General features: G+C 33.0%; 1 long non-coding RNA gene across 1 annotated transcript; it reads left to right on the top strand.

The window, feature by feature from the left end:
• The first annotated feature begins 283 nt into the window (after nucleotides 1-283).
• Nucleotides 284-1,412, top strand: LOC149568758 (uncharacterized). Its single transcript, XR_016361702.1, has 3 exons — nucleotides 284-544; nucleotides 661-754; nucleotides 1,003-1,412. It is a non-coding gene; the product is annotated as an uncharacterized LOC149568758 (long non-coding RNA).
• Nucleotides 1,413-23,937: the final 22,525 nt, after the last annotated feature.

Raw genomic sequence — 23,937 nt, forward strand, 5'->3', positions numbered from 1 at the left:
AGTGGAATTTCACTAAAAAAAAGTAGGACGCTTTTGAGTTGAATCAAAGCACTTTTTAGATGTGGTATTTTTCTGGCTGGGTATTACTTAGGACAAGACTCGAATTCCTGAACAATGAGATGTGGATCTGTCTATGAATGCCTCTTGGCTTTCTTAAATTCTATCATATTATTACCTTCCCTAAATTGCTAAGAGATAACCAATGATGTCGATTCTTTTTATGAATATACCTACGGGTAGGCACTTCAAAGAAGTTTTGAAAAGTTAGCAGAATATTCCATTCGATAATTAGGGCATTTGTCAACTAAGATATTTAGAGGGAATTTCTCCTGAATAGAAATTTATTTCGTACTCTCTTTGCCAAAAAAGCTAAAGCGATAAGAGAAGTTTACCTATTTCAAAAGCGTAAGGATTAGATCGCCCGGGTTCGAATACTTCTGTGGTCTGACGGGTTCACGTGTAACCTGGGATAAAAATTAAAAAAAGGTTTCCTTATTGAGCGGCGAAAATAAATTCTGGAGGTGCGAATGGGCGCTACCTTTAGGTGATTAGAGTTGGGTCTGACGGGTTCATATGCGTGGAATTGAATCCACACCAGAAGATTTAGCTAATTTCATTTCAGCTCTAAGTCTTCCTGATGAAGAAGCGTTAATTGTGCAGATCTAGTCCGCCGTCGATAAAAGGGCCTTCACCCGCGAGCCCAATTCAAGTTTGGATCTTCAATTGCTTTGGCTTGTGGAGTACTTCAACACAGGTTTCAAAATTTATTCAGTACCCCCGAAGTTTTTTGTTTAATTTGCAGAAGCTTTGTTTAGTTTTTGCAAAGTTTGTGAAATCTTAATTAGAATCGAATATTCGAGCTCGTTTCAATGGGCTACCCTTTGCTGATAACTTGTTGGCCAAGTTATATTTGCTTAGGGCATATAATGGTTCTGGATATTGCAAGGGCTTTTCAAATTGGTTTTCTAGGGCATGATTCATTCTTGACTAATCTTTTGTCAGAGGAGATTCCGGAGTGGGCCCAACAAATTGCTAATAAAAAGGCGTTCCTGGCCCGTTTTTTCATCAAATGTAAAATTCCCTACGATTTTTCTTGTTATTTCTCGCTTTACTCGATATGGATGTGTAATCCAGTTATTCCGATGAAAGATATTCAAGGATACGGATTTAGGTTCAGTTATAGTGTAACGATGTGAAGTGTGTATTTGTATTTTTCTGATCTTTAGAATTTATTTTCTATTTTGTGGTATGCTATGTAATTCAGTAATTTAGATGAAAAATATATAAGGATATGAATTTAAGATCAATTATAGTAAAAGAATGTGAAGTATATTTTCTATTTTTCTATTTTGTGGAAGCGTTTGATTGTACTTTTAATATAATGACTTCTGTAAAGGGGGTATATTTTCGTACAGTTGTCTTTAATTTGGGTAGAGTCTGCTTTTTGTTTTTGGCATATGTTTACAAATCAGTTCTATATTATCTGGAAAGATATATATATATATATATATATATATATATATATATATGTGTGAAAATGAGTTTATAATTCTAAAATTTAAATGTACACACAATTCTCAATACTTTTTATTACTTTGAATTTCAAATATGTTCATTTGTGTGGTGGAGTTTGACCTAAAGAGAATAATTGAATTTGTGTTGAGTGTAAAATTCTTTAAGTTGAATTCAAAAAAATTACAATCAGAATCTTAATCTAGCAAGGTTCTAAAAAATGTTTGTCAACATTTATATTTATATTTCAAATACAAAGTTCTACAAATTGTAACAAATAGATCTTACCATAGAAAAGTATACAATATGTTTTTACAGTTACAAATCGAAGCATGTGTAAGATTTATTTCGATAGAAATCTAGATAAATATCAGTTTTTCCTTTTATTTCGATAGAAATCTAGATAAATATCAGTTTTTCCTTTGATTTAAGATTGAATATTCATATTATATAATATATTTTATAACAAATTAATTATCCTAATAGCCCATTTAATTTAAATCACAATCTTTATTATTTAAGAAATATTCTCACATTAATTGATATTCGATTACCCAAATTTCCTTTCCTATAAAAATGTTTTGATATCTAGTATGAATAGATTTTTTTTTAATCAATTCAGTTAGAAAATGGGTTGATCTGATTAATTAAATAGATTATTCAATTTCTACTAGTCACTTTGCATTAAAGATAAATTAAAATAAATCATATTGCTCACTTTTCCTGTCATTATAATCGAACTTCCACTATTTTATTATAATTTTTTCCATGTCAAACATTTTCAAGAAAATCTGAGGAACAGTTCAAACACTGGGAAAAACTTTAAATCAGAAATTGGAAACAGGTAATAAAGAAGTAAAAGGTAGAGAGAAAACACAGCTGTCTGAATAACGAGCCAGTTGAAAACAACTAAACAAAATCCTTCGTACGGTCGACCACTCTTTACCATCCTATGAGTTGAGTTGAAAACAACTAAACACCTATATTTTGAAATTTCACATTGAAGTGAAGTGGCAGCCATTCTTACCGAACAAACACCAAAATTTGTGGCCTTTATTTTTGTGTTAGTACTCTTCCAAGCATTAAAACCAACATAAAGAAATGTTAAAAAGTAAGCACAATTCCCACAACAAATTACGAGTGGGTGAGATTGCGAGATTGCTATTCTATGACAATTTTTTCTAAGGAAAACCCTTTTCCTATTTTACTCTATTTCCTAGACAGATTTAGTTCCATATCTATACTTGCCCTTTTTCCCCTTTTCCCCCTTTTAGTGGCTAAGTGACTAACATAGGCCAAAATAAGGATTTGTGTGCAATTGGCAATAGAATCCAATGCTTTCCTCTCTATGAAACCGTATGCCTATAGATGGATATTTTAAAACTTTCACATTGTTTTTTCATATTTAAAAAAGGGGATAATTTATAAACTAAAATAAATATGGGAAAATGTCAATAATCAAATTTTATAAAATTAAAATAATGACAATTATATATTCATTAATAAATTTCACATGTATTAATAGCAACATTAGTTTGATTTTAAGGATCTTTTATTGTTATAAGAAGTTTAGTTGTATGACTATTTAAGATGTGTGGGTGTGCAAAGTTAGCTCACTTAAAATTATTTGGTGAGAGGTTTTATACGAAATTTTTAGTATGTTTATATGACTATTGACACACTCCCAAAAAAGGTTGTATTGGGATGTTTTATAGAAATTTGAAGAATTTTTTTATGGCTAGTGATGTGACTTCCCTAATATTTTGGAAGTTCTATTAGAAACTTTAAATATTTTTGTAATATATAGTTATTGAGAAAATAAATTAAAGTTGTACTATTAATAATCAAATTTATCTCGACTATGAATAAGATATTTTTGTTCTAAGAAACCAATGTTTGATGTAATCATTGTTTACAAGAATGAGTTTTATTTTTAATGTAATCCATTACAAACACAAGATGCTCACAAATTTAGTATATAAAAATAAATAAATAAGGACAAACTTAACTACTAAAAATAAAATTCCTAATGAATAAATCACTAAAGAAGGATTTAGAGTAATGGAAAATTTGCTGAATAATGTAGCATTTAGTCATAATACAAAGTTATGTTATTCAAAAGCTATATTAATAAGAATCACACATCTAGATTTATTGACTCTATGACATCCATTAATGAATTGTATTATTTAGATTTCAAAGACTAACTTTTAATGGTGAGATGAAAGTGCGTCTTAAGTTGCAAGAACTTAGAAAGCAACAAGAACTTAGAAAATTGGTATAAAAAAAGGATGAAGACATAACATATTTGAAAGGGGCATTGACTAAAGAATGAACATTCAAAATAGATAAAGAACTTAGATATAAACCAATGTCAAGGATTTTATGATTATTAACTTTGTAAAATGAAGGTATGCCTTCCTAAGACCTCAAATAGCGGGGCACTTGTATATTCCTTTTCAAATTAAGTAGGAGGAGAAACAATGTAAAGAAGATAGTATGAATTCAAATGCAAGAGAGGGTATGCCCCTCTCAAATACCTTTGTTACAAAAGGCAAATGCATCAACATGAATATAGGACATAGCTCGGCTGGAGTTTTCGTCCCCGTTCTTTTTCCTCGAGTGCCTGTACTTTGAACGGGGAAATGTAAAATGCAAATAGAATGATAATAGATATAGGGCCTTTTCCTTATGTTGATAAAAATGAATAAATAAATCAAATTTATCTGTTTAATGTATATGAGATTTCACATTCATCAATTTTATTATTAATTTTTTTAAAAAAGATATTAAATTTTAATAAAGATTCCTATAACATTTTTTTCTTTTGTGCTTTCAAAAGTAAAATATTATGAAAAAACAAAAAATGTAAATACATACACTTTTATTATGAAAAATTCTCTTACATTTTCATTATTATTATTTTGATAACCTCTATGAATAGAAAAATAATTTCCACTTTTGAAATTTAAACTTAAGGAGTGATAAATGATTAACACTTACAACTATATAACATTAGCATTAAAGTTAATATTTTTGGGGAGAGGTATTTGCTCTAAACTTGCAGCTTCACATGATGGGATTTGTAAGAAGGAAGATGAGGGGGAAAATGGTCTATGGGTTGAGGATTATCCAATATAGGAGAAAAAGAGCAAGGCAAGTGGAAAATCGAAGAAGGGCATGAAGGATGTGAAGGTTAAAGGGGGAAAGGATGAAATGGGAGTTTCAAAAATCACAGAGAATGTTTCTGATCGCCACCTTACACATATATCTAGTTTTCAAATTAGAAAGGATGGACTTAAATGAGAAAGTAGTGTAGGAGGAGGATGATACCAATACTATTCAAAGAATTTGCACTAATTTCTAATCTATGTCCATTGTATTAAGAATGCTAAAAAATGAAAGTGATAGAGTTGATGAGCAAGGTTCTATAGTTGATAGGAAAATGGGGAGTGTGACCAAGTTTAACTTTTGGATTACATATATTTTAGCTACTTCACTATGTTTAGTATATAAGGTGTTAGAGGATGATATAGAGAAGTAGGGAAACTACAAGGATCATTCAAATTTGTAATAGAGAACAAGAGCCTTGTTCTTTGTTAGTTTTGATAGGACTCCAAGTTTGGCGACCATGTATAGCTACCAATGATACTTTATTGTTAATTTTGCTAGCTACCCTTAGCAATGCCTTTTTAAATTTTAAATTTTGTTGTTGTTGTGGAATTTGGACTATGGCTTCAAAGTGAACTTTTTACTGGCTTTTAGTTATCTAATAGTCATTACGACCTATATGATGTTAGACTCCCTTTTGGGTGTTGCTAGTCTAGTTTTCAATTTGCCGTTGAACACTTCTAGTTTCTAATATTTCTACTGATAACATATTGATTGTCTCTGCTGGTGGTTTTAATGCCCCTGGGATGTAATTTTGTAAGAGACTACACTCTTGTTTTTCTATTAATATAAAAATAATAATTACAAAAGTAAATGACAAACATGAACATTATAACTTCACAATTTTACATGACCATTATAAAGTATACAACTATATAATATTTTAATAATTGGCAAATTAGATGGAGATTATTGTTATTTTAGAGTTTGTAAATGTTGATGAAAGGATTTTAGTGTAGATTATGTTGGATGATTAATATTAGAATTTAAGATTGGGATTTTATTTATTAAATCGTAATAAATTGGAGTTGTAGATTTGGGATTATATTAGGTAGTGCTCATGATATAGTCTATGAATGCTTTTCTATGATGAAATGTTCTTATGGTATATTAGCTTTTCTATTATGTATATTTAGATCAATTGTAGTGTTCAAAGGCACATTAGGAATTTTTTGAAGTGTAGAAAAGTATGAAAGATCTATGATGAGACATTCTTGATGAGCAAAAAAGTAGATTGCTATAATAAAAAATGGATTGGTTAATTACAAAGAGAGATTAGGGTATGTGCAGGATCATGGTGTGCCAAAAAGTGGCGATGTGAAAAAAATTTAGTTTGAAGACGTCTAAAAGCACTTCAAAATCCGCTCTGACTTTTTTTCACCTATCCGGGTACCAAACCTGGAAAGTAAGGCCCAAGCCTTATTAGATATCCGATTTGATATAGGATATCCGATCTGAGATCGGATATTTAATTTCATATTGGATATACAGTCTTATATCAGATATCTGATGTCAAATCGGATATCCGATACTGGCGGCAAAAAATTGGAGGGAAAAATGAATTTGTGAGTTATATGACCAATTTGAGCTATGAAATATGTAAAGATATAATATATAATCTATAAATATATAATATAATAACATTACTATTATATATAATATAATATATAATCTATATGTTATATAATAATATAATATTACATTTTATATATATATATAATAATAACGTAACGTAAAGATATCATATATAATATATTAATATATAATAATATATTATTTTATTATTATTATAATCTATAAATATAATATATTATATTATTATTATTATTTTTACAATATTTTTATTAAATATAATAACATAATATTATATATATATATATATGTTATTAATATACATTATTATTATTATCATCTATAAATTATAATCTATAATATATAATAATATATTATGTTATTATTATAATAATCTATAAATATAATATATATATATATATATGATTATTACACTATATTATTATTATTATTACTATATTATTTCTACTAGAATTGTTTATATGGGTTGAAAGGGGTCACAGGATGACATATGACCCCTTTCGACACATTCTATGACGACATATGTCCCTAGGGGTCCTAGGACCCCTACTAGGACCCCTAGGGACATATTAGAATTGTTTATATGGGTCGAAGGGGGACACCTGGCGACCTATGACCCCCTTCAACACATTCCATGATGACATATGTCTCAAGGGGTCCTAGGACCCCTAGGGATATATTATAATCATTTATATGGGTCGAAGGGGGTCATAGGCCATCCTATGACCGCTTTTGACACATTCCATGACGACAATATTAGAATCATTTATATGGGTCGAAAGGGGTTAGAGGATGACCTATGACCCCTTTCGACACATTCCATGACGACATATGTCCGACACATTTCATGAAGACATATGTCCATAGGGGTCTTATGGACCCCCATGGACATAATAGAATCATTTATATGGGTCGAAGGGGGTCACAGGATGACCTATGACTCCTTTCAACACATTTCATGATGACATATATCCACAGGGGTCCTACGACCCCTACGAACATATTAAAATCATTTATATGGGTCAACCTGTGACCCCCTTCAACACATTCCATGATGACATATGTCCCTAGGGGTCCTACAACCCCTAAGGACATATTAAAATCATTCATATGGGTCGAAGGGGGTCATAGGTCACCTATGACCCCTTTCGACACATTCCATGACGACATATGTCCCTAGGGGTCCTAGGACCCCTAAGGGCATATTAGAATCGTTTATATGGGTCGAAGGGGGTCATAGGTCCTTTCAACACATTCCATGACGACATATGTCCCTAGGGGTCCTAGGACCCCTAGGGATATATTAGATTCATTTATATGGGTCGAAGGGGGTCATAGTGTGACCTATGACCCCTTTCGACACATTCCATGACGACATATGTCCCTAGGGGTTCTCCTAGGGGTCCTAGGACCCCTAGGGACATATTAGAATCATTTATATGGGTTGAAAAAGGTCATAGGTCATCCTATGATCCCTTTCGACACATTCCATGATGACATATGTCCCTAGGGGTCCTATTACCCCTAGGGACATATTAGAATTATTTATATGGGTCGAAAGGGGTCATAGGTCATCCTATGACCCCTTTCAACACATTCCATGATGACATATGTCCCTAGGGGTCAACCCCTAGGGACATATTAGAATTGTTTATATGGGTCGATGGGGGTCATAGAATGAACTATGACCCCTTTCAACACATTCCATGACAATATATGTCACTAGGGGTCCTGCGACCCTCGAGACATATTAAAATCGTTTATATGGGTTGAAGGGACACATTCCATGATGACATATGTCCATAGGGGTCCTAGGACCCCTAGGGACATATTAGAATTGTTTATATGAGTTGAAGGGGGTCACAAGATGACCTATGACCCCTGTTGACTCATTCCATGATGACATATGTCCCTAGAGGTCCTAGGACTCCTTTCGACACATTCCATGACGACATATGTCTCTAGGGGTCTTAGGACCCCTGAGGACTTATTAGAATCTTTTATATGGGTTGAAGGGGGTCACAAGATGACCTATGACCTCTTTCGACACATTCCATAATGACATATGTCTCTAGAGGCCCTAGGACCACTAGGGACATATTATAATCATTTAAATGGGTTGAAGGGGCTCATAGGCCCTTTCAACACATTCCATGACAACATATGTCCCTAAGGATCCTAGAACGCCAAGGGAAATATTAGAATCATTTATATAGGTCACAAGGGGTCATAACATGATCTATGACCCCTTTCGACACATTCCATGATGACAAACCTATTATAATCATTTATATGGGTCAAAGGGGGTCACAGGATGACTTATGACCCCTTTCGACACATTCAATGACAACACATGTCCCTGTCCCTAGGGGTCCTAGGACCCTTACGGACATGTTATAATCATTTATATGGGTCGAAGAGGGTCATAGGATGACCTATGACCCTTTTTGACACATTCCATGACGACATATGTCCCTAGGGGTCCTAGGACCCCTAGGGACATGTTATAATTGTTTATATGGGCCGAAGGGGATCATAGGATGACCTATGACCCCTTTCAACACATTCCATGATGACATATGTCCCTAGGGATCTTAGGACCCCTAGGGACATGTTATAATTATTTATATGGGTCATAGGATGACCTATGACCCCTTTCAACACATTCCATGATGACATATGTCCCTAGGGGTCCTAAGACCCCTAGGGACATATTAGAATCATTTATATGGGTCGAAGGGGGTCATAGGATGACCTATGACCCCTTTCGACACATTCCATGATGACATATGTTTCTAGGGGTCTTAGGACACCTAGGGACATGTTATAATCGTTTATATGGGTTGAAGGGGGTCATAGGATGACCTATGATCGCTTTCGACACATTCCATGATGACATATGTCCCTAGGGGTCTGACCCCTAAGGATATATTAGAATCGTTTACATGGGTCAAAGGGGGTCAAAAGATGACCTATGACCCCTTTCGACACATTCCATGATGACATATGTCCCTAGGAGTCCTAGGACCCCTATAGACATATTAGAATAGTTTATATGGGTCGAAGGGGGTCATAGGATGACTTATGACCCCTTTTGAAACATTCCATGACGACATATGTCCCTAAGGGTCCTAAGACCCCCAAGAACATATTAGAATCGTTTATATGGGTCGAGGGGGGTCATAGAATGACCTATGACCCCTTTTGACACATTCCATGACGACATATGTCCCTAGGGGTCTTAGGACCCCTAGGGACATATTAGAATCATTTATATGGGTAGAAGGGGGTCATAGGATGACCTATGTGTAATGATCCCATCTTTTAGCAGCTGACCAAGTGTGTGTGCATTAGCCTTGTTCTACATGGTCCCGAGGGCTAACGAAGGGTTTAATGGGATCCTGGAGTGTTTTGGCCTAGTCATTTCCAGTTTGGGCCAAAACGAAGTTGATTTACTCAGTTTCAGGCATACATACTATTTTTAGTAAGTCGGCAGGACACAGTGCAGGTCAATTTTGGTGATTGGAATTCGATACTCCTCGGTGAGAGCTTTTCGATGAGCTATCACTCGCATTATTCGGAGTTCGATTGCTAATACATTTTAATGCCTGAAGTTTTATTAAAGTAACGTCTAGTTTAATTGTAAAATATTAAAGTGTTATTTTAATATTTATTTTATGGTAGTGTGTACCCAAGGGAGACATAAGGGGTATTTTAATATATGTTTTATATATTACACATCTTTTATCCCACATTGCCCATATGGGTTGAGCGGACCCTTGGAAATAGAATAAAAGGAAGCATTTGTGGCTTCATTAGGCAGGTTGAATATGAGAAGAAATTGGTGTGTGAGTTGTAGCTTTGTTCTTGGCATTTGAGGACGTCTATCCTCTCTTGTAACATTTTAGACGTCATTCCCTTGGGGTTTGGCCTTTGGAATTCTTTCTTATTGGCTTCATTATCAGGCAGTTTAGTTGCATTTCCGGCTACAGGCAGATTTGATATTTTGCTCATATCTTCTTCACTACTTGTCCGACGCTTATGCCGCTTGGAGGGAATGGTATTATGAAGGTAGTGGACTGATTGGAGGACAAAGTATTGTAGCAGCAAGTTCGTAAGCATGGGCTGGAGTATTATGACAATATTGCTGAAGTAATTAGTGAGTTGATAAATCTGCCATGTATTTGGTTTTATGAATTCTGAAAATAACATTTTATTAGCAGCAGTTCATTTCCACTTTGCATATTGTTGTAGTTTCTTTCTTGTTTATGTTGTATGATACCAATTCCATGCACGAAACACAACAAACAAATAAATGTTTGATTTCCAGAGTTATAAGGGGTTTTAAGAAGTTGAATGCAAACTGTTTGACATAATTCCTTTCAGCAATTTGGTTTAGTTAGTTGGGACATCCAAGGGTGTCCATTACACTATGACCCCTTTCGACGCATTTCATGACGACATATGTCCCTAGGGACATATTAGAATCGTTTATATGGGTCGAAGGGGGTCATAGGATGACTTATGACCCCTTTCGACGCATTTCATGACGACATATGTCCCTAGGGACATATTAGAATTGTTTATATGGGTCGAAGGGGGTCATAGGATGACCTATGACCCCTTTTGATGCATTCCATGATGACATATGTCTCTAGGGTTCCTAGGATCCCTAGAAAAATATTAGAATCGTTCATATGGGTCGAAGGGGGTCATAGGATGACCTATGACCCCTTTCAATGCATTTCATGATGACATATGTCCCTAGGGGTCCTAGGACCCCTAGGGACATATTAGAATCGTTCATATCCTAGGGACATATTATAATCGTTCATATGGGTCGAAGGGGGTCATAGGACCTATGACCCCTTTCGATACATTCCATTATGACATATGTCCCTAAGGGTCCTAGGACCCCTAGGGACATATTAGAATTGTCGATATGGGTCAAAGGGGGTCATAGGGTGACCTATGACATCCTTTGACACATTCCATGACGACATGTGTCTCTAGGGGTCCTAGGACCCCTACGGACGTATTAGAATCGTTCATATGGGTCGAAGGGGGTCATAGGGTGACCTATGACCCCTTGTGACACATTCCATGATGACATGTGTCCCTAGGGGTCTTAGGACCCTTAGGGACATATTAAAATCATTCATATGGGACAGAGGTGGTCATAGGGTGACCTATGACCCCTTTCGATACATTCCATGACGACATGTGTCCCTAGGGGCCCTAGGACCCCTAGAGACATATTAAAATCATTCATATGGGTCGAAGGGTGTCATAGGGTGACTTATGACACCCTTCGATACATTCCGTGATGACATGTGTCCTTAGGGGTCCTAAGACCCCTAGGGACATATTAGAATTGTTCTTATGGGTCAAAGGGGGTCATAGGTCACCCTATGATCCCCTTCGACACATTCCATAAGGACATATGTCCCTAGGGGTCCTAGGACCCCTAGGGACATATTAGAATCGTTCATATGGGTTGAAGGGGGTCATAGGTCCCTTCAACCCATTTCATGATGACATGTGTCCCTAAGGGTCCTAGGACCCCTAAAGACATATTAGAATCGTTCATATGGGTTGAAGGGGGTCATAGGATGACCTATGACCCCCTTTGACACATTTCATGATGATATTTGTCCCTAAGGGTCCTAGGACCCCTAGGGACTAGACATATTAGAATTGTTCATATGGGTCGAAGGGGGTCATAAGATGACCTATGACCCCCTTTGACACATTCTATTACGACATGTGTCCCTAGGGGTCTTAGGACCCCTAGGGACATATTAGAATCATTCATATGAGTCGAAGGGGGTCATGGGGTGACTTATGACCCCCTTCTACAGATTTCATGATTACATGTATAGGACCCCTAGGGACATATTATAATCATTCATATGGGTTGAAGGGAGTCATAGGATGACCTATGACCCCCTTCGACCCATTCCATTACAAAGATGTGTCCTGAGGGGTCCTAGGACCCTTGGGGACATATTAGAATCGTTCGTATGGGTCGAAGACACCCTATGACCCCTGTCGACACATTGTATGATGAGATATGTTCCTAGGGGTCCTAGGACCCCTAGGGACATATTGGAATCGTTCATTTGAGTTGAAGGGGGTCATAGGGTGACCTATGACCCCCTTCGACACATTCCATGATGACATATGGCCCTAGGGGTCCTACAACCCCTAAGGACATATTAGAATCATTCATATGGGTCGAAGGGGGTCATAGGGTGACCTATGACCCTCTTCGACACATTCCATGATGATATATGTCCCTAGGGAAGACCCCTAGGACCCCTAAGGACATATTAGAATAGTTCCGACTGACACATTCCATGATGACATATGTCCCTAGGGATCCTAGGACCCCTAGGGACATATTAGAATCATTCATATGGGTCACCCTATGATCCACTTCGACCCATTCTTTGACGATATATGGATATATGTCCCTAGGGGTCCTAGGACCCCTAGGGACATATTATAATCATTCATATGGGTCGGAGGGTGTCATAGGGTGACCTCTGACCCCCTTCGACCCATTACATGATGACATATGTCCCTAGGGGTACTAGGACCCTTAGGGACATATTAGAATCTTTCATATGGGTTGGAGGGGGTCATAGGGTGACTTATGACCCCCTTTGTCCCATTCAATGACAACATATGTCCTTTAGAACCGTTCATATGGGTCGAAGGGGGTCATAGGATGACCTGTGACCCCCTACAACCCATTATATGATGACATATGTCCCTAGGGGTTCTAGGACCCCTAGGGACATATTAGAATCATTCATATGGGTTGAGAACCATTCCATGATGACATGTGAACCTTAGGGACATATTAGAATCGTTCAGATGGGTCGAAGGGGGTCATAGGTTGACCTATGACCCCCTTCGACCCATTCCATGACGACATGTGTCCCTAGGGGTCCTAACACCCCTAGGAAAATATTAGAATTATTCATATGGGTCGAAGGGGGTCATAAGTTGACCTAGGACCCCCTTCGACCCATTTCATGATGACATGTGTCCCTAGGGGTCCTAGGACCCCTAAGGACATGTTAGAATCGTTCATATGGGTTGAAGGGGGTGATATGGTGACCTATGATCCCCTTCGACCCATTCCATGATGACATGTGTCCTTAGGGGTCCTAGGACCCCTGGGGACATAGTAGAATCTTTCATATGGGCCGAACCCTATGACTCCCTTCGACACATTCCATGACAACATGTTTTCTAGAAATGTTCATATGGGTTGACCCCTTTGACACATTCCATGATGACATGTGTCCCTAGGGGTCCTAAGACCCCCAGGGACATATTAGAGTCATTCATACTGGCCGAAGGGGGTCATAGGTCAACCTATGACCCCTTTCGATACATTCCATGACAATTTATATCCCTAGGACCCCTAGGGACCCATTGGGAATGCGTCGAAAGGGGTCACTAGGGGCCCTAGGGACATATGTTGTCATGAAATGCGTTAAAATGATGCATTTTATGACAATATTATGTTTAATAATTATATAATATTGTATATCTTAATATAATAATAATATTTTATTAGATTATATAACAATAATAATCATATATGTTACTAGATTATAGATTTAATAATAATAATATATATCATATATATCACTATATTATATTTAGTTATAATAATAATAATATTTATAACTATATTATATTTAATAATAATAATCATACATATTACTATAATGTAATAATAACTATAATAATATATAATAATAATAATATTAATGTCCACACTTTCCCGAAATAAATTTCCCTCTAAAACAGTCTAAAGTTTCCCATTTAAATTTATTTCCTCTTAAATTTCCCTCCCTCCAAATTTAAAATTGAGAAAAATCCCCCCTCTCAAATTTCCCTCCAAATTGGTGTGTAAAATTGTCGGGCCTGATCGGATATTCAATTAGGCCTGGTATTTACCAAGCCCATTTGATCAACCCAAAAAACGTGTTTGAGAAGGGTTTCAATGACACTCAGACTTCAAGTAACCATCTGACAACGTTATTTTGATTGAAATTGAATGAAATGAAAAGGGTTTTTTTATATCACTCTCGAGATTCTATCTATATAATTGTTGTCAAATTCTGAGTTCAATAAGTATTTATTAGTTAATTTTCAATGAAGATTATTGTAAAGTGTCGATTGACATACTAATTGAAAATTGCTATAACTTTCAAATGATATAACATTTTTTAAATCCAAAAGTTGCGTCACATTCTATGCTTTGCCTAGTATAAGAAAAATAAAAAAAAAACTAAATTTGATAAAATTTTCTATTAGTTAAGGTGGTCAGACACGGGAGTTTTTTTTTCCGAAAAAGTTTTAGTAAAAAATTCATAATTAATTATTTATTTGGAATAAAAATACCCAAAAATATGTGTCACATCCGGGCATGAGTCTAATTTTTATATCTATAATTATATTAAAAAAATATTATAACTTGATTTTGATTAAGGTGGTCAGACATACACCTACTTTTTATTTTTGCCCTAAAATTTTCATAGTACTGCATTAAAATCCAAACTTTTGACCAATCAATAATTTTTTTCTCCAAATAAGGCTAATAGTAGTTTATAAACTACATTCAATTTCCTACAAATTATTTTCTTACAACTTTTTGATATAAAGTCCATAACCACTTTAAAATTATGTGTCAAGTTGACATAATCCTGATTTGCTAATTTTTCATTGCCACTTAAGGCCATAGTTTGGTACACCATGATCCTGCACATACCCATCATCCTTATAAAGAAGATCAAAACCCTAAAAAAGTATAACCTAGGTTGCATAATAATAATTAATAAAATAGTTAATTATTATATGCCTAAAGTTTAGCTTAGTGAACTAGAGTTAATTATAAAATATCTAATTACTCTAATAGTTAGGTGAGATCTAGTTAAAGGATTTAATCACCCTTTTTAGAATGACCTTATTAGAGGACTTAAGAACATCCCATTAGAATGGCACCTTGATTAAATGATTTACAAATGATTGTTAGGTCAACCTTGATTAAAGGATTTTAACTGATATAATGGTTAGAAAGGAACAACAGGTTGATATGATAAATACAATTCACTTTGCAAATACAAATCACAATGTAGCTCATCTGTAAACTCATTGACTGAACTCCATTCATGTCTCCATCATTGTCTTTGATATGCTTGGAAAATCCTTCAAGAAATCATTCTTCACCTCTACTCTGCCCCTTCTTCACAACCTTCTGCACAACTTCACTGGTCAACAAAATCAACAACTGCTCACCTCCTTTATGTTAATGCTTAAGCCTCCTAAATAAGTAGCTTTGATCTTTTTCCTCTTAAACATCACTGTTGATCTTAGGGTTAGGTCATACTCATCGAATCCTTCCATCATTTTGTTCCCTCCTTCACCTTCTAGAAACTTCTCTTTGAATCCTTATCTAGGAATACTTAAACACAATTTATCTTGCATTAAATGCTTCAACTCATCAATACTTATCCTTCATGCATTTTGACCAATTTGAAATTTTAATTGTGTTGGCTGGGAATCTCAATTCCTTCACAAAATATCAAATGCTAACAGTTGATCAATACTTTGTTCCTTGGCCTCAATCATCACTAATTGTCTTGTTCAACTTCTACTATCTTCACTCAGTTAAACCTAGTTTTTACTAGTGCTCAGTCGACACTATAATTGCTCAACTTCTACTATTCACTTAGTTGACACTAGCACAACTCGACTTCAACTATAAGTTCCTTAATCTTCTACTTTGTGGCTTAGTTTAGATTATGCATTTTTTCCTTCATTGATAACCTCTTCTAGGCTTCAACTCAACTATCTTCTTCACTTAGTGTTCTGATTAATTACTCAACTATCTTCTTCACTTAGTGTTCTGATTAATTATAATTCTACACAACTCAACCTTTCTGCTAGGTCTTCTTGTTATCCATTCTTCTCAAATAGTCTTCATCAATCATCTTGATATGGTACTCTATGTAGATAGCAACTATCTCACCAATAAGGTTTGACATCAATGACAACATAACAACTAGCAGTTGCACGTTTTAGTACGTTCAACGAGAAGCCGATAGAGATGATATTGAAATTGGTTTATTTGAAATGATCACAAACAGATTTAGATTTTGAATTACATAGAAATTTGCAAGTTATAGTTGATTTTAAATTTGAGAATTTGAAAGTAGCATGCATTGAGAAATAAGAACAAAATAAAAGACTTTTTTTTTTTTTGTATTGGATAGAGTGAAGAATAATATTTTGTAAGAAGACATTTTTTTGTAATGTGTGTAAATTTTGAAGTACCATTGTAATAAGAGAGTAGTAAAATTGTATTGTTGTTGTAGGAGAGTACTTAATATTGCAATGTTTATAATTGGAAAGCAATGAAATGAAGCACAAAATGATAACATTGATTTTATGTTGTAGTGAACGAGCTCAATGACTTTGACCGTATTTGAGTTACCTGCAATTAATAATTGTACAATTGTTAATTTGTATGCCTTTTGAGTATTGGATAAAATGATTTTATGGTTGAATTTTAAAATGGTCACATTTTCAAAATGAGTGAGATTATTTTTTTGGCAATTGAAAAGTAAAAAATTGATAAATAAATGGGAAAAATTAGCGCGGTTTTGCATATATATTTTTGGTTATTGCAAATTAAAATATTAACATTTACTAATTTTTGTCACTGTCACAAATTCATTTTAACATTTAATATTAAGTATTATAAAATATTTAATAACTCTTCTTTACATTTTAGAAATTAAATATTAAATATTCTATTTTCTTTAACTGGAGCTTGAATATATAAAAAGCTAAATTATACACGAGAATAAATATATTGTCAATTTAGATATAGTGTTTATAAAATGATATAAATAACAATTCTTCTATTATGTTGTAACTTAATCTATAAAAAATGATAAATTACAAAGGAAAATAAATAGATTGAGGATAAATAAAATTGTATGAATTTTAGTCCAATCTTATCCTTACATATAAATATTGTAATAAAATTGAATATTATATATAATTATTTAAATATTCATAAATCAACCCTAGCATAGTTAATATCCATATTTTATATAAAAATTGTTGCTATGTGTTACTATTTATAACATATACTTCACTTTAATATTGAAAGATCACATTTTGAAAATTTTATGGCAAATAAAATAATAAATTCAACATAAATTTTTAAAAAATTGATTACTTAAAATCACATTTACAAAACATAAATAATTAAAATTTTAAATTTTAACAAAAATAATAAATTTCTTTAATCATAAAACTCAATACTTCTATTTCTATATTTATTTAATTTCATAATTTAGCATTTTATTTTATAATAAATTAATTTAAAATTATGTATTTTTAATATAATTTAATTTTTATTTATTAAATTAGCTAATTTAATGTATTTATTATATTTGGACATGCAAATTATAGAAAAAATGTCATTATATTAAAACTTAGAAAAGTAACATGCATACATTGTATTTAGACATGCTAATGATAGAAATAAAATGTCATTCTACAGAAATAGAATTTAGACAATTCTATCTTATAGAAAATCATTTTTGTAACAAATCAAAATTGTTTTTTGCAACAAAATAGAAACACAATTATTTTCATTCTATTTTTTTTAAGGATGACTTCTTCTTGATTATGACACTTCCTGACATGTACACCTTCTTTTGAGACTTATAAAATATTTAATAACTCTTCTTTACATTTTAGAAATAAAATAATTTAATATTTAATATTTATAAATAGGTGAGTATTATCATCTTTAAAACATAAATTTATTAATTATTAAAAATTGATTCTAATTTTTGTACATTTTAGGAAAATCATTCTATTTTCTTTACAATTCTTTAATTGGAGCTTGAATTAAAAAGCTAAATTATACATGAGAATAAATGGATTATCGATTTAGATATAGTGTTTATAAAATGATACAAATTACAATTCTTCTATTATGTAACTATAACTTAATCTATAAAAACTGATAAATTACAGAGGAGAATAAATAGATTGACGATAAATAAAATTGTATGAATTTTAGCCCAATCTTATCCTTACATATAAATATTGTAATATAATTGAATATTATATATAATTATTTAAATATTCATACATCAACCCTAGCATAGTTAATATTCATATTTTATAAAAAAATTGTCTATGTGTTAGTATTTATAACATATACTTTACTTTTAATATCGAAAGATCTCATTTTAAATTTTTTATGTCATATAAAATAATAAATTCAACATAAATCTTTAAAAGATTAACTACTTAAAATCACATTTACAATACATAAATAATTATAATTTTAAATTGTAACAAAAAATAATAAATTTCTTTAATCATAAAACTCAATACGTCTATTTCTATATTTATTTAATTTCATAATTTAGCATTTTATTTTATAATATATTAATATAAAATTATTATTTTTTAATCTAAATTAATTTATATTTATTAAATTAGCTAAATTAATGTATACATCATATTGGACATGCAAATTATAGAAAAAATGTATTTTTATTAAAACTTAGAAAAGTAACATGCATCCATTATTTTTGGAGATGCTAATGATAGAAATAAAATTCATTCTATTAAAATTTAGAAAATTCTATCCTATAGAAATTATTTTCGTAACAAATCAAAATCGTTTTTTGCAACAAAATAGAAACACAATTATTTTCATTCTAATTTTCTTAAGGATGACTTCTTCTTGATTATGACACTTTCTAACATGTACACGTTCTTTTGAGACTTTATTTATTTGTTAGTTCTCTCACTCAAATCTTTTGCTACTTTGTCATGAAAAGTATTTTAAATAAATTTTCAAGTTCAAAACATAATTTTTTAATGATATTTATTATCAATCTAGAATAAAATTATTAGGTATATAATATCAATAAATAGTCTCATATAATTTTGTTCTAATTTATGAAAGTTGATGTATAAAGATTAAATTATAAAATATATTGATTCAACCGTGCGAACTTAAAACATTGTGAAATCGGTTTCTGTCTTGGTTTTGGTTTTGGCTAGTTTTATGATTGTTTGTTTTCATCCCTAAAAGCAAAGCCAAAAGTACAGAGCGAAAAAAGGAAAACAAACAAATTAATCGAAACCTAAATGGTTGGCTACCAAATCCATCGTCCAGTTTTAAAAACACACACAAAACTGGTCGAATCGTATGACATATTCTCAAAATTACAGAGAATATTGTTGATGCATGTAATCGACGTCGTAGGTTCGAAAGCTGGGAAAAGTAGAACAAAAAAACTCGTAGTGTCAAATTTTTACTCATGAGAAAATGCTGGATCTCAGATTTACGATGGGGAAGTTGAAACAACAATTTCATAATGGGGAGCTTAACTCCGTCCTGAAATCCACGCCAGGGTTTCAAGATAAGGAACATAGAAGTGAGGAGGTTGCAGGTTGGAAGCTTCCAAGGATTAGCCTTTCAAAATTCGAGAGAGTGTGCAGAGAGTATAAGGATGGCGTTCTGAAGCCTACAGATAGAATGTATAGGATATCAATCCTGGAACAGTTGGACTTATCTCATGCAATGACCTATCCCATACTGTTTTCTGTTTATCTTTATTTTATAATGAAAAATTAAAAACTACGAACAATAAAAATTATCATAGATAGGTAGATACGTTTCTAATTTGAATGCATAAATGAAAAGAGTTATCCTACCTCAGAGTGGAGTGCAATTAAAATTTTCAAACCACAGATTAATTGATGAATGAGCGAGTTCAGATTCAAGCTTTGTAGAAATCGGCTTCGAGAGTAGTAAAAAACTACTGCTGTGAATGCGATTGGGAGGGAAAAATTGCTACAATAGTATAAGAAGCCTCAAAACTACAATGAAGGGGAAAAAACAAGACCGAAGGGGAAAAAACAAGCAGATGCAACAAAGGAGAGAAATTTGTAGGAAAGAAATCAAGCGGCAAAAATGGAAAGATTTTATCACATGGAAACTTCTGATAGAATTTTTTTTCTGGCGAGGCTAACAATTTGCCGGTAGAAATTAGCAAAAATCGGGAGCAAAGCTCCCACATATAAGCCTATCGGCTTAATTATTCCTATTGTAGTTTCCAACAATCTCTGTCTTAGTTTCCAATTGATGGCAACACATATAGTTACCATACAATCCAAAATACTTGACTTGCTTCAATAATCTCCCTCTATGTTTAGTATCAAATATTCATCAATATCCTTAGTTTAATTTTGATTGTAATCTCAGTTCTAATCTTAATGTCCAATAATTTCTCTGATCTCATCTTTTAGTTTCATTCTAATTCTCATATATGCAGGTCTGATAGGCAATACCTCTAGACATCATTTGTTCATATCAAAACATGAACTCCCTCCTTGATATATATCTTATGAACTTGTCTCCCTCTTTGATGGTAACACCTTTACTAATCTCTTTTTGTATAAACTCTCCCTCTTTTCCACTATTGATGATAAGTTTTGAACTTCTCCCTCTTTGACGATAATGCCAAAGACACTTCAATATCGTCAGTTAACTCTGTCTCACATATCTTCAACATGTAGATATCTCTTTCTTAGTTCTTTGAACTAGGTTCTCCTTCTACCACCTTGCTTATGACTAATTCAACATCTTGTCCTTCTCTCTTCATAGCTTTAGGAAGGTTCTAAAGTGTGATATTCTACATCAATTTGTACAAGATATTTTGATCAAAAAATTTGATGTAGAGCTCCACCTTAGTTTAAGTAGCTTCAATTAGGGGAATCATCCCCAATTTACCTCCTAGACATTCATGAGAATATTCAGGTAAAGCTTTTGTGAATATATCAACTATCTATTCTTTTGTATTCACATACTCCAATCTCACTTCTTTATCTTATACTGATTCTCTTAAGTAATGATACTTGATAGCAATATACTTGGTCTTGGTGTGCATCACATGATTTTTAGAGATCTCTCCAAATATAGACATCTCAAACTCTTGCCTCATTTCATTTGCAAATGACTTACACAATGCATCTTTTCCTCCAAATATGATATCATCTACAAATATCTCAGCTAATAGTATCTCTTTTTCAAATCAAGTTTTTAAGTATAGATTTCCATTCCCATTTGTCCTTGCAAATCCAATCTTCAGAAAATATGTGTACAACCTTTCATAACATGCTTTAGGAGCTTGTTTCAATCCATATAGTGCTTTGTGCAACTTACATATCACATCTCTTTTATTTGGGTCAACAAATCCCTTAGGTTGTTTAATATAGACTTCATTTTCCAGTATTCTATTCATAAATGTACACTTGACATCCATACGATACACTTTGAATCCTTTGTAAGAAACATATGCAAGAAAATTTCTCACTCCTTCTAATCTTGCAACAGGGGCAAATGTCTCCCCATAGTCAATACCTTCTTCTTGTGCATATCCCTTACAAACTAATCTTGCTTTGATTCTTATGACTTCACCTTTCTCATTCAACTTGGTTCTAAATAACTACTTTGTACCAATAACATTCTTGTCTTTTGGTCTAGGTACCTATGACTAGGTCTCTATCTACTCAATATCTTCATTCATTGCTTGAATCCAATGTTCATTATCCAAAGAATCCTTTACTATTTTAGGCTCAAATTCACATAGTAGGCATGTTTGGTTTCTCATCTCGTTCCTTGTTGTAATTCCATAATTTTTGTCTCCAATGATTTGTTTAGGTGCATGATGTTTTCTCACATATTTTTCTAGTGTATGCTCTTTTCTTCTCACTTATTCTTCTTCAGGTTCATCTTGTAGATTAGCTTTAGGTAGCACTTCATGTATCTCATCTTTTTCTTATGGTTGTTTGGCAATCAGTTACTGATGCTTGTCATGCTGTTCTTGATGCTTGACACCAATTGGCTAATGCTCGACACACTGTAGCTATAACTCAACATTCATTGGTTGCTGTTGCTCGAGGTTTAGGTAAAGTGATGGGCTCACCTTCATCAATGTATATGAAACTTCTATAATCTCCAGGTTCCTTCTTACATTCAACTTTATTATTTTCTGCATATTCATCAACTTTCACATTTGCACTTTCCACAACTTTGTCAATGTTATAATTCAAACACTTTTATGCCTTTCTTTTAGTGGAATATCCTAAGAATATACCTTCATCACTCTTTGCATCAAGTTTTCCATGTATGTTATCCTTCAATAGATAACATTTTCTTCCAAAAACTTTGAAGTATTTCACATTAGGTGCATATTCATACCATAACTCAAAATGTGTAATATTTGTACCTTTCTTGACTTATACTCTATTCAAGGTATAAACTGTAGTACTTACTACTTCTCTGTAGTATTTAGTCTCGACATTCTTCTCCATCATCAATGTCCTAGTGCAGTCCATGATTGATCTATTCCTCCTTTTAGCTATACCATTATGTGGAGGGGTCATCAATGCAGACATTTGTCTCTTGATTCCTCTATAATTATAGAATGTGTTGAATTCCTCAGATATGAATTCACCTCCTCTATTAGATCTCAGACACTTCAAGCTTTTACCTTTTACCCTTTCAACTCTTACCAAATACCACTTATATATTTGAAATGCATCAATTTTTTCTTTAAGAAACATCATAATCATCATTTTGGAATAGTAATCAAAAAATATAATAAAATACTTTTTAGTATGGTAGCTTTGCACTCTAATAGGTCCACAAAGGTCAGTATGAACCAACTCTAAAATAACATCATAAGTATAGGTCTTTCTCTTGAAATTAGACTTTTTCAATTCCCAATTGACATCGTTTACACATCACATTATCAAGTTTCTTCAATCTTGGTAACCCTCTTACTTTCTTCATCTTACTAATTCTTACCAAATTGTAAAAGTTCCCATGACATAGCCTCTTATGCCATAACAATATATCATCATATTGTGCAAACAAGCATGTATCATTAGTTAGGTCTAGATAGAACAAGTAACCTCTTGTTTGGTCTCCACTTCCAATCAATTCACTAGAACCATTGTAGATGTTAGCCTTCTTGTGATGAAAGTCAACTTTGTAGCCTAAATTGTTCAACAATGCCACACTCAATAAATTGTAATTAAGTCCTTCAACCCAATAAGAATTATCACATATGATCTTATTAGTCAATCTTATTGATCCTTTACCTTTCACAAGACATGGCGCATCATTGACAAACTTAACACTACCTCCTTTATATCGTTCTAAGATTTCAAACTTATTTTTATCACCAATCATGTGATGTGAAAAACCACTATAAATTATCCATCTATCACCTTTACTCACATATGAAATAAGTGCAATTTTCTCATCTTCATCAAAATCATCTTTCATAACAAATAAACAACTCTTATGTTTCAAAGAAAAGGAAGAGTTCTACAAAAATTCAACCCACTTCATATGTGTTTGATTCAATTTATTTTTACTTCCCAAATATTTCAAAGCTTTATGGTTGGTATACGACATGAAATCCTTAGGCATTAAATAATGTCTCCATTTCTTTAGATCTTGAAGAATAGCATATAATTCTTGATAATAAACTACATATTTTCTCTTAGAATCATTCAATTTAT

This window comes from Cupressus sempervirens, chromosome 3, assembly GCF_028749045.1.
Source record: "Cupressus sempervirens isolate cs-2001-9-10 chromosome 3, ASM2874904v1, whole genome shotgun sequence".
NCBI lineage: Eukaryota > Viridiplantae > Streptophyta > Pinopsida > Cupressales > Cupressaceae > Cupressus > Cupressus sempervirens.